This window comes from Elephantulus edwardii, unplaced genomic scaffold (assembly GCF_000299155.1).
Source record: "Elephantulus edwardii isolate Elephantulus edwardi_28Jun2011 unplaced genomic scaffold, EleEdw1.0 scaffold00009, whole genome shotgun sequence".
Taxonomy (NCBI): domain Eukaryota; kingdom Metazoa; phylum Chordata; class Mammalia; order Macroscelidea; family Macroscelididae; genus Elephantulus; species Elephantulus edwardii.
The window spans coordinates 21,760,762-21,770,743 of NW_006399759.1; positions in this window are offsets into that span (position 1 = coordinate 21,760,762).

Consider the following 9,982-nt stretch of genomic DNA (forward strand, 5'->3'; position numbering starts at 1 on the left):
CATTCATTCATTGTTGCACTTTTTTCGCTAACCCTTCCCCCCAGTTCCCTCCTTTTTTGGAAAGCAAAAGATAAACTTCTTTGTTGGTATACAATCCCGCAACCCAACCCTGCCTTCCCACCCCCAAATGCACTCCACTACAAAACCTTAACAAAATAATATTTTTACCCCACTTTAAAGAATAGCGCAATAATAGAGTTCCAGATTATTCTTCCTACCCATTATTTTATTTTCATACATTCTACTTTTGTTTCTGCTTAAGCCTCAGAATCATTATTTCTGCCTAAAATGATCATCTTTAAAATATAAATTTAAATGAGAAAAAAGTGTTTTTATGTTCATCATACTGGACACTATGTTTATCGGTAGAGATATGTGTTTTCTTTCAATACTATCTTATTTCTTTTTATAATTTTAAAATGTGTCTTCACAGTATATCTGCTGAAGTTCAATTTTTCAGATACTTATCTGAAAAATTCTTTTTAAACCAGTAATTTGGGCATTATTACCACAATATTAAATTATTTTTTTGCAAAAGACTGAAATTGCTGTCAGTTTTTTCCTGTAGTTTATGTATCTCTTTCCCAGTAGTTTTAAAAACTTTTCTTGTTATCATATATTTTAACCATTTTATTTAATGTACTTTCATGATATTTTCACCTTCGTTTACAATTTATGAATCCTTCACTGGTTGAATCGTAGAAGGTTTTGTTTTAATTCAATTAGAACAATTTAAACCCACATTTTAATAATATTTTTCTTTCCTCTCATGCCTCATGTCTTTCAGAAATTTTACATACTTGCATATTAAAATGTTATCTTTTGTATCACTGATCTCTGGTATATTTGTTCTCTCATTTGTTTTTCTATAAAAAAATATTCTATTTCTTTATCTTCAAAATACAGGGAACTCTGGTAGCCTAATAGTATGAAGCTGCACTGCAATCCTGAAAGCATGAGATTTGAGGCTTTCAGCTGCACCTTGTGATGGACAACTGCCTCTGAAAACCCACCAGAGAGTCAGCTATGGGTTGAAGGCACACAACAACAATAACAACAACATCTTCAGGTGTATCTCTTTTATTTTTATAATATTTAATCTACTATTGAGAGAGATTAAACACTGTTAAAAATGGTAAAAATGTACTGGAGGGACAGCTATAATTGAGTTGTGACTCTACAACAATGAGTGAAGGGGCACTTAAAGATCCTGTTCATTTCATCTAGTGGATCCTTACTTTCAGAACATTGCATTTTTCATCTTTAGTAGTTTTGTCTTTTTTTAAAAAAAAATCTGGAGTATCTTTCTTCATTATCTTTATTTCTTAAAAAATCCTGAGATGTATTTGTACTTTTAAAAGAACTGTTTCAATGTCCTTTCTGCTGATGACATCATCTGGGTCAATTTTTTTTTTTCACTATTTTGACTTTTACTTTATTAATAGGAACTTTGAAAATACCAATTCCATGATCATGAATCCATACCAGAATAGAGTAGGTCATAATAGAATCTGAAGAAATACTGAGAGCTAGGCAAAAGAAAAGTGGTAAGTCAGCAATAGAATTATCTGCAAGTCCATGAACATTTGGTACAACTAGCAGCCTGCAGAAACAAGAAGCATATCCCATAAAATCTTCAGAGAGAAAGAAGGTAGCCCCATTGCTACTCTAGAACTGTGAGAAAATATACTTTGTTCTGACAATCTACCCAAGTAGTGATACTCGATGGTAGAATTCTCTAGGAAACAAATATAGACCCTTACTGTCATAGTCTTTCTTTTGTGACTGGTCTCTTGGCTCTCAATTTACACAAGTACTGTCTAATATTCAACTAAAGACTTCAAAAGACTACTTCCTGGGACTCCTCCTTTCTGTCTTTTTCTTCTCCAGTATTTTTTTCTCCATATTACATTCTTTTCTCTAAACAATAAGGCCACACATTCTTCATTGAATCCCCATTCTGCACCAATGATCCTGAAAGTGTAATCCTTTATGTAAGGATTAAGCACTGCACTCACTACCTGTTTTAGTACATCTAAGAAAATTTGCATTTAGCTTTGCTGCTAAAACAGAGGCCAATTTTCTTTGGTGGTTCAAACCCACTGGTAACTCTGAGGGAGAAAGATGAGCAGTCTCCAGCTGGTGCAATACACACCCTCCAAAAACCAATAAGGGTTCTGACTTGATGGCAGTGAGTAAGTGACTCTTCTTTAGAGTTGTTGTTGTTGTTGTTATTGAGTATCGTTGAATCTGAACCAACTCATAGCTGAACCTCCAGTGGGTTTTCAGATGCAATAAATCCGAAAGAGAGGAGATTGTCTTTCTCCCATGGTGGATTCAAACTGTGTACCTTTAGATTGGCAGTGCAATTCCTTAGCATAAGCCACTAGAGCTCCCTATTATTTAATGAGAAATAATATTATTTATATATTATTATATATTACATAATTATTATATTATAAATAATATTGTGAATATATTATTTATACATATTATTTAGAGTAGAAAGGTAAAGCTGGTGTTTATTATTGCATTGACTGTTTTATAGTTTTTTTCATGGTCCTGCTTCAGAACTATACATGTCACTATGATTCCTTCACATAAACTAGTGGATGATAAAGGTTAGGAACCACAAGATGTAGAGGCTCAACTATGTCATTTATTGTTCTTAAGTCCTGGACAAAATTGCATCTACCACTGGGTTGTTTTAAAGCTTGGAAGTCCACAGGCAAGGCAGAGGTGAAGTAAGGAACTGCTTATGAGGTATTCCATCAGTTCCAACAACTAAGAAATAGTGAGAAGAGTTGGGACCTCAGAAGGCTTTTAGGACCTAATAATATGCTCTTGTGTCCAGTAGAAAATGAATATACTTACCAGTAAGAACTACCTTCCCTCTGTAACTTGATTTGTGCCACTGTTAGAACCTCTACTTGGAATATTATTGCTTTTATTTTTTGACTCCTGTACTTTTAACTTGTTAGTTAAATTTGTGTCTTCTAGGCTGCAACACTTCCATGATACGTCTTCAATGATATGGACATGTATGGCTTAAGCACAATTGATAACAGTGCATCTAAATTCCAAAATCAATCTCCACAATAGTCTACTTGTTTCCCTTTAGAGTAGTGAGAGAAGTTCTTCACCCTGAAACCTACAGCATCCCTTTTCAGCAGGAAGTAGTTAAGAGGATACACTGACCCCTTTTCCTTATGAATCAGGGTGAAATTTCTCTCAGGGAGGAGTGATAGGGAATTGCAAAAGACACACTGACAAGGAGATTAATCAGAACTGGTTTTGATAAGCATTGTGGCAATGGGACAATTAAAACACACTTTCAAGGAATATTAAACCTGAATCCTTCTGATCATATGGAAATTTTTGAAAGTATCTCTTTGAGTTTATTATGTTTAATTTGTTTTATTTGTTTGTGTATAAAGGATATTCATCTAAATAAAAACCACAAAACTAGTGGATGATAACTTTTTTTCTTACCTTTGGGAGTAAAATAATCACACAATTTCTTATTTGGCTCAAAAAATATGATATACCTCTTATTGTATCTGCTATGTACTTGAAAAAATATTTGAAGCCTCTTTATTTATAAATTAGGATGAAATATTGGCAATGTACTACTCTTCCCCTCCCCCTAATAGTCATGAATTTCTTGAGGATAGGCTTACGGAGGCTTGAGAGAGACTAAAGAGAGTCTGTTTTTTTGTTGGTTGTTTTTTAAAATTTTTTTTTAAATTTCTTTCTAAATGTAGGAACATCATCACTATTTTTAGCATATAATTTATTATTTTCCAAGGATGAATAACCTCTAGCTCTGGGGTTCTACCCTATAGCCATAAGAAATTTACCTATTTTGGTTAAAAGTTGTATAACAAAGAAACACTTCCCACTTCTTAGTAGATAGCCATCCTATCTTCTGCTGAACTAGTCTGCTTGGTGAAAAGTTGCCTTGATGTACTTCTTTTCAAACTTAAACTTTTACCAATAAAAACAATGGTGAAGAATGGTCATGTGGTTTCTCCTCCTGCCCTGTCATTTTGCTAACATATAAGACAATAAAATTCATATGCTTGTCTTTTTGGTTTTTGGTTTTTTTCCTTTTTACTTTGCCTTTTATGTGACATATCTATACTATTATATCCAAATGCATTTCTATAAATGGAACAAGAGGAGAGGTGGCTTCAGAAATCTTTTCCCTATTCCCACACTTATTTCAACTGGGATCTTAAAGTGTGGGGAACTTCAGACATGTTTTAATTTGTTAAAAATAAAATTGCATCTGACAGATGTTTTCAAATGATATTCTGAAATGAAAGACCTTTCCTAATTTAGGAGGAATAGAAATGTTCTATTTCCTTTCAATATACTTGATAGTGATGCTTTTAGTATATGCACAGTCTGTCTCAGTTACACGAGAAAAAGTTTGTTTTCCAAGATTAAAAAAAAAGAAGAAATCTAGCAAATTATTCTATTCCCTCTTTAATCAGTGTATTAAGTAGGGATACAAGACATTTCCTCTGCTCTGTCAAGTCTGTGATTTAGGGTTCCTCTAGGGTAACATTGTCTTTATAAGGAATAATGTCAACACAATCATCCACCAACATCCTTTCAAGGTTATCACTGCTATAACAGCGTTATTTCTTAAGAGGTTGCAATGTAGGAAAAAATAAACTTTAAACAGCCTCAAGAGAGGGTTAATTGAGATTCATTGCATATATTAACATGCAAATGTTTGTGATATTCATTGTAAGAAAGTACACTACTATGTCATGTAATATTTAAAAGAACCCACAGCCATGCCCTCGGCACTAGGTAATTAAAAGCCTATTCCACAAGTATCTTTTCTTTTATCCTCTAGGACAGAAAATATTTCTGATTAGGTATGGAAGGTAAAATTAAATGAAAGCACTCTGGTTTAATGTGGTTAATTAAAAATACATTCTATAATTGATTCATTATAGTAAGTTCAAACTAAGAGAGGAATTTCCTGAGTGTTCTGAAAAATTTATTCCCTTTCCTTTAGAAAGCATAAGCAGATTGTTTGAAAAGTTCTCTTTCTAGTTTCAAAGAGTGCATACTTTTATCTAGCATATACAAGTTCATTCAAGTTATTGCTGTCAACTTGGAATTGACTCATAACTGACACTCCAATGGGTTTTTAGAGACTGTAAATTGCATAGAAGGAGATTTTTCATCTTTCTTAGGAGCACTTGGCTGATTCAAACTAACTGTCTTTGGGTTAGCAGTATAACTCTCTACAGACTACATTATCAGAGCTCACTTAAACAAGTTAGTCAATCATTTTATATCTAATATGTTAAAAAATATCTAATGTAGACATCAATTCTTCTTCTGTCATCCTGATTGCCTCACTCTCTGATGCATGACAAGTTATAAGAAAGATTATGGCCTGAATAAAACACACCTTATCCCACACAATTGGTAGCATCAGGATGGATGGCGAAGAGATTGAGACTGTTCACAGCTTCAGTTTGCTCGGCTCCACAGTCAACACCCTTGGCACCAGCATCCAGGAAATCAAAAAACTTATTGCAATGGGAAAGTCTGCTGTTAGGGACCTCTCTAAAGTACTCAAGAGCAACGGTGTCTCTTTGGAGACAAAGGTGCACCTGATATAGGCCATGTTCTTTGCAATCACTTGTTATGCATCAGAGAGCTGGACAATGACTAGGGAGGACAGAGGGAGAATTGACGCCTTTGAGCTGTGGTGCTAGAGAAGAGTATTGAATGTACCATGGACTGCCAAGAAAACAAACAGATTCATCCTAGAGAGGGTTAAACCACGCTACTCCTTAGAGGCAAAGATTCTGGGGCTTCGGCTGACATACTTTGGACATGTTGCAAGGAGAGACAGGTCTTTGGAGAGGGACATCATGCTGGGCAAAGTAGAGCGACATCGCAGGAGGGGAAGACCCTTTATGAGATGGATTGATTCCGTGACTGGGGTAATCGGGATGGGTGTGTCAGAGGCAATGCGATTGGCACAAGATAGAACAGAGTTTAGGGCTGTTGTACATAGGGTCACTATGAGTCGCAAACGACTCGACGGCACATAACAACAACAACAACAACATCCCACACACTGATATTATTGATCTTCAATAATTTGGAGAGGTAACTGACTGCACACTTTCACAGTCCAATATGTCTCCTGATCTCCTGACTGCTTGTATGTTGATTGTGGATCCAAGTAAGATGAAGCTTTTACAAGTTTCAATATTTTCTCCATTTATCATGGTATTGCCTATTGGCTCAGTGGTATTTGTTTTCATGATGTTGAAATGTAATCTATATTGAAGGCTACAGGTCTTGTTCTTCTGCAATAGGCACTTTAAGTCCTCCTGAAAGCATTCAGCAAGCAAGGTTGTGCCATTTGCATAGAGAAAGTTATTGATGAATCTTCCTCTAATTTAGATTCTCCTTCATTCAATCCAGCTTCTCAAGTAATTTGGTCAGCATACAGATTAAATATATATGAAAAAACGATACAACCTTGACACACACTTTTCTTATTTTTAAGTTGTGCAGGGTTTCCATACTTTGTTTGTACAGCCTCTTGGTCTAGATAGGTTTTGCACAAGCACAGTTAAGTGTTCTGGGATTCCTGTTCTTCTCATTGTTAGCCATAATTTGTTATGATACACACAACCAAGTGTCTTTGCATTGTAACAAAAGCACAAATAGATATTCTTCTGGTATGCTTTTCTCTCAGTCAAGATCCATCTGACACTAGAAATGATGTTATTGGTGCCATGCCATCTTCTAAATACAGCTTGAACTTCTAGGAGCATAATGTTGTTGTTATGTGCTGTTGAGTGACCTGAAATTTATAGTGACCCTATAAATAAGTATCTCTGAACCCTGTCCTATTCTGAGGCAATCTTACTGTCTCCAGTATATCCTGGTTACTATGTCAATCTGTCTTCCCCAGTGTCTTTCTCTCTTGGACTGTGCCTCCACCTCTTCAAGCATAATGTCCTTTAAGGACTGGTCCCCCCTGGTAACATACCCAAAATATGTGAGACGGAGTCTCAAAATCCTTGCTCCGAGGATAAACTTGGTTTCACCCTCTCCAAGACAATCTGTTTGTTGTCTTGGCAGTCTATGAAATGTTCAAAGCTCTTCTTCAGCACCACAACTCAAAGGCATCAATACCTCTTCCATAATTCTTAGTCATTTCCCGCTGCTGAATCCATAGCAAGTAATCACAAACATCATTGCCTAGATCAGGCATACTGTAGTCTCTACACTGACATCATTACTCTTTAGCACTTGGAGAGGTGGCTGATGGTAGATTTGTCCCAGTGCAATTAGTCTTTTGATATCGTGACTGCTAATGCCAAGAGTTTTGATTGTGGAAGGGAGTAAGCTGAAATTGTTAGCAATCTCAATCTCTTCTCCATCTATCCTGCGCTGCCAATTGATCCAATGGTGAGACTGTTTTCTTTCTTGATGTTGAACTTCAATTCATATCGAAGACTGCAGTCCTTGATCTTCTGCAGCAAATGCTTCAGGTCTTTTTCAGTTCCTCCAAGTAATGTTATAGCATAACACAGGTTGTTGATCAGTCTTCCTCCAATCCTGATGCCATGTTCCTCTTTTTAAACCCCATCCTCTCTAATTATCTATTCCATGTGTAGATTGAGTATGTATGGAGACAGGATGCATTCTTGATGCACTCTTTTCCCAATTTTGAACCATCCTATGTCTCCATGCTTTGTTCTGGTGACTTCTTCCTGTTCCATGTATAGGTTTCAAATGTTGTGATCCAAACAGTCAAATACCTTTGCATAGTCAATGAAACACAGATAGACATTCCTCTGGTACTCTGTTTTCAGCCAAGATTCGTCTGACATTGGCTGTGATGTCCCTAGTTCCACGGCTTCTTCTAAACCCAGATTGTATTTCTGGTAGTTCTCTGTTGATACACTATTCTGGTCATTGTTTAATAATCTTCAGCTTCTCACAAAGAATGGGCTCAATGTTATATAACTATTAACTTTCTACTTACATAATAACTTTTAGAATGAACAGGATGTCAAGGAATCAAGTAATAATTGTTGTTGTTGTGTACTGTCGAGCCAGAACCAACCAATAGCTGACTCTACAGGCAGTTAATTGCATGGGAGGAGATTTCCCATCCTTCCCCTTTGGAACTTTGGTTGGTGGATTTGAACTGTGTGCCTTTGGGATTGCAGCAATTACACAGGCTAAATATAGATGTCTCTATTATGCCTCTACTTCAAAAGGGACATGCAAAAGTAAAAAGTAAACATTTTTGGAAATATGTTGGGTGCTGGTTTTGTAGTTTGTTTCCCCCACCCCCCTTTCTTTTGATGGCTTCATCAATAAGCTTATTCTCTTTATCTGAAAACTCTTCATAGAAAATTGGTTCAGCCATCAATAGCCCACTCCTGAGTTCTGAGGAATCTTGCCTTCTTTTGAGGAGCCTAATCTTTCTATTGAGCAAGAGACATTTTAGGGAGATTCCACCTCTTATTTTTAACATCCTTCTTAGGCTTCTTCTTATAAACTGGACTCTCTTGTATGGCAGCATTAGCTTCCTTATTCATTTCTGCAATCCTGGTTGGAGCTACTTTGTTCATTTATGTACTGAGAGAATTATACCTCATAATAATCTTTAGCATTTTCCATTAGGTAACACATGTCATCTACAAAATTCTAACCCATAATGTGTTTCCAGTGTCCCTCTGCATTGAATCCCTTGTTTTCCAAATCCTAAGCCAGAAGGCAGGAGCATGGTGGTGGGGAGTGCAGGAATCGTGGCAAGCTTTGGAGTGGACTGCTTTTCCGGGAATGTGTTTGACGTGCAGGTTTGCTCTGTCCCTGGAGTAAGGCTAGCCAGCCTGGGCCTAGGGTTTGAAACAGGAGGCAGCCTTAAGCCCAAAGGGCCCTTGGGCCAGGTTCAAATTGTCTTCCTGTCAAACATTCTTCTAGGTGGTATAGCACTGGCCTGTGCGTTGCTGTACAGAGGTAACTCGTGGTTGCTGTGATGCTGAAGCCTGTGACAGTGATGTGCCAATCGTGGTAATGGGCACTCATGGTGGACAGTGTTGGCTGGAGCTTCCCAACTAAAATCAAGCCTGGAAGCAGGACCGGCATCCGCTTCCGAAATGGCTTGCCTCTGGAAACTCTATGTATGAACAGTGCTCAGGCTGTTCGTTCATAGGGTCGCTATGAGTAGTCTACGACTCGACGGCATTAAACAACAACAACCAGCATTGAATCATTGGTACAGTAAGGCATAGAGCCTCCATCCACAGCTTCCTTCAGTGCCCCAAACAGTTACTTTTCTGAGTAGTTCTGGCAAGGCCTGCATCCAAATAGCAGGGGAAGGCACCTGGTCGTCCATCAATCCTTTCTATATCATTTTCATCTCCAGTTACCACCACTTAGCTTTCATAGACCTTACCCATGCCAAACCTATCCAGAAGCCTTTGGACCAGCAGCATAATTTGTCAGGACATACTTCCAAACCTATCGAGAAGGCTTTGGACCAGCAGCAGACCAGTACCCTACATTGCAACATAATTTGTCAGATCATATTTCCCACCATACTTTGGAAGCTCATGGACTTAGGCTGCTCTGACTATGCTCTGCAAGCATAAGCAATCTGGCAAGTTATATCTCTGTTGGTTACATGAACTATTACACTATAATTGCATGTGCTGTACTTTTTTGAATCCTGGATTATCAAGTAATTCCAACCATAGTGATCAGTTTTATCCTCATGCTATTTTCCAAAGGACCTAGTGGATCTATGTAGGGTGTGGAGTCTGGGGGAAGAGGAAATGTGCTGTTTTAAGAGTTGTTGTTGTTGTTATGCACCTTGAGTCGCGTTTGTCTCATAGGGAGCCCCTGTACAATAGCCCTGAACTCTGCTCTATCTTAAGCCAACTTCATTGTCTATGACACAGCTACCCCCATT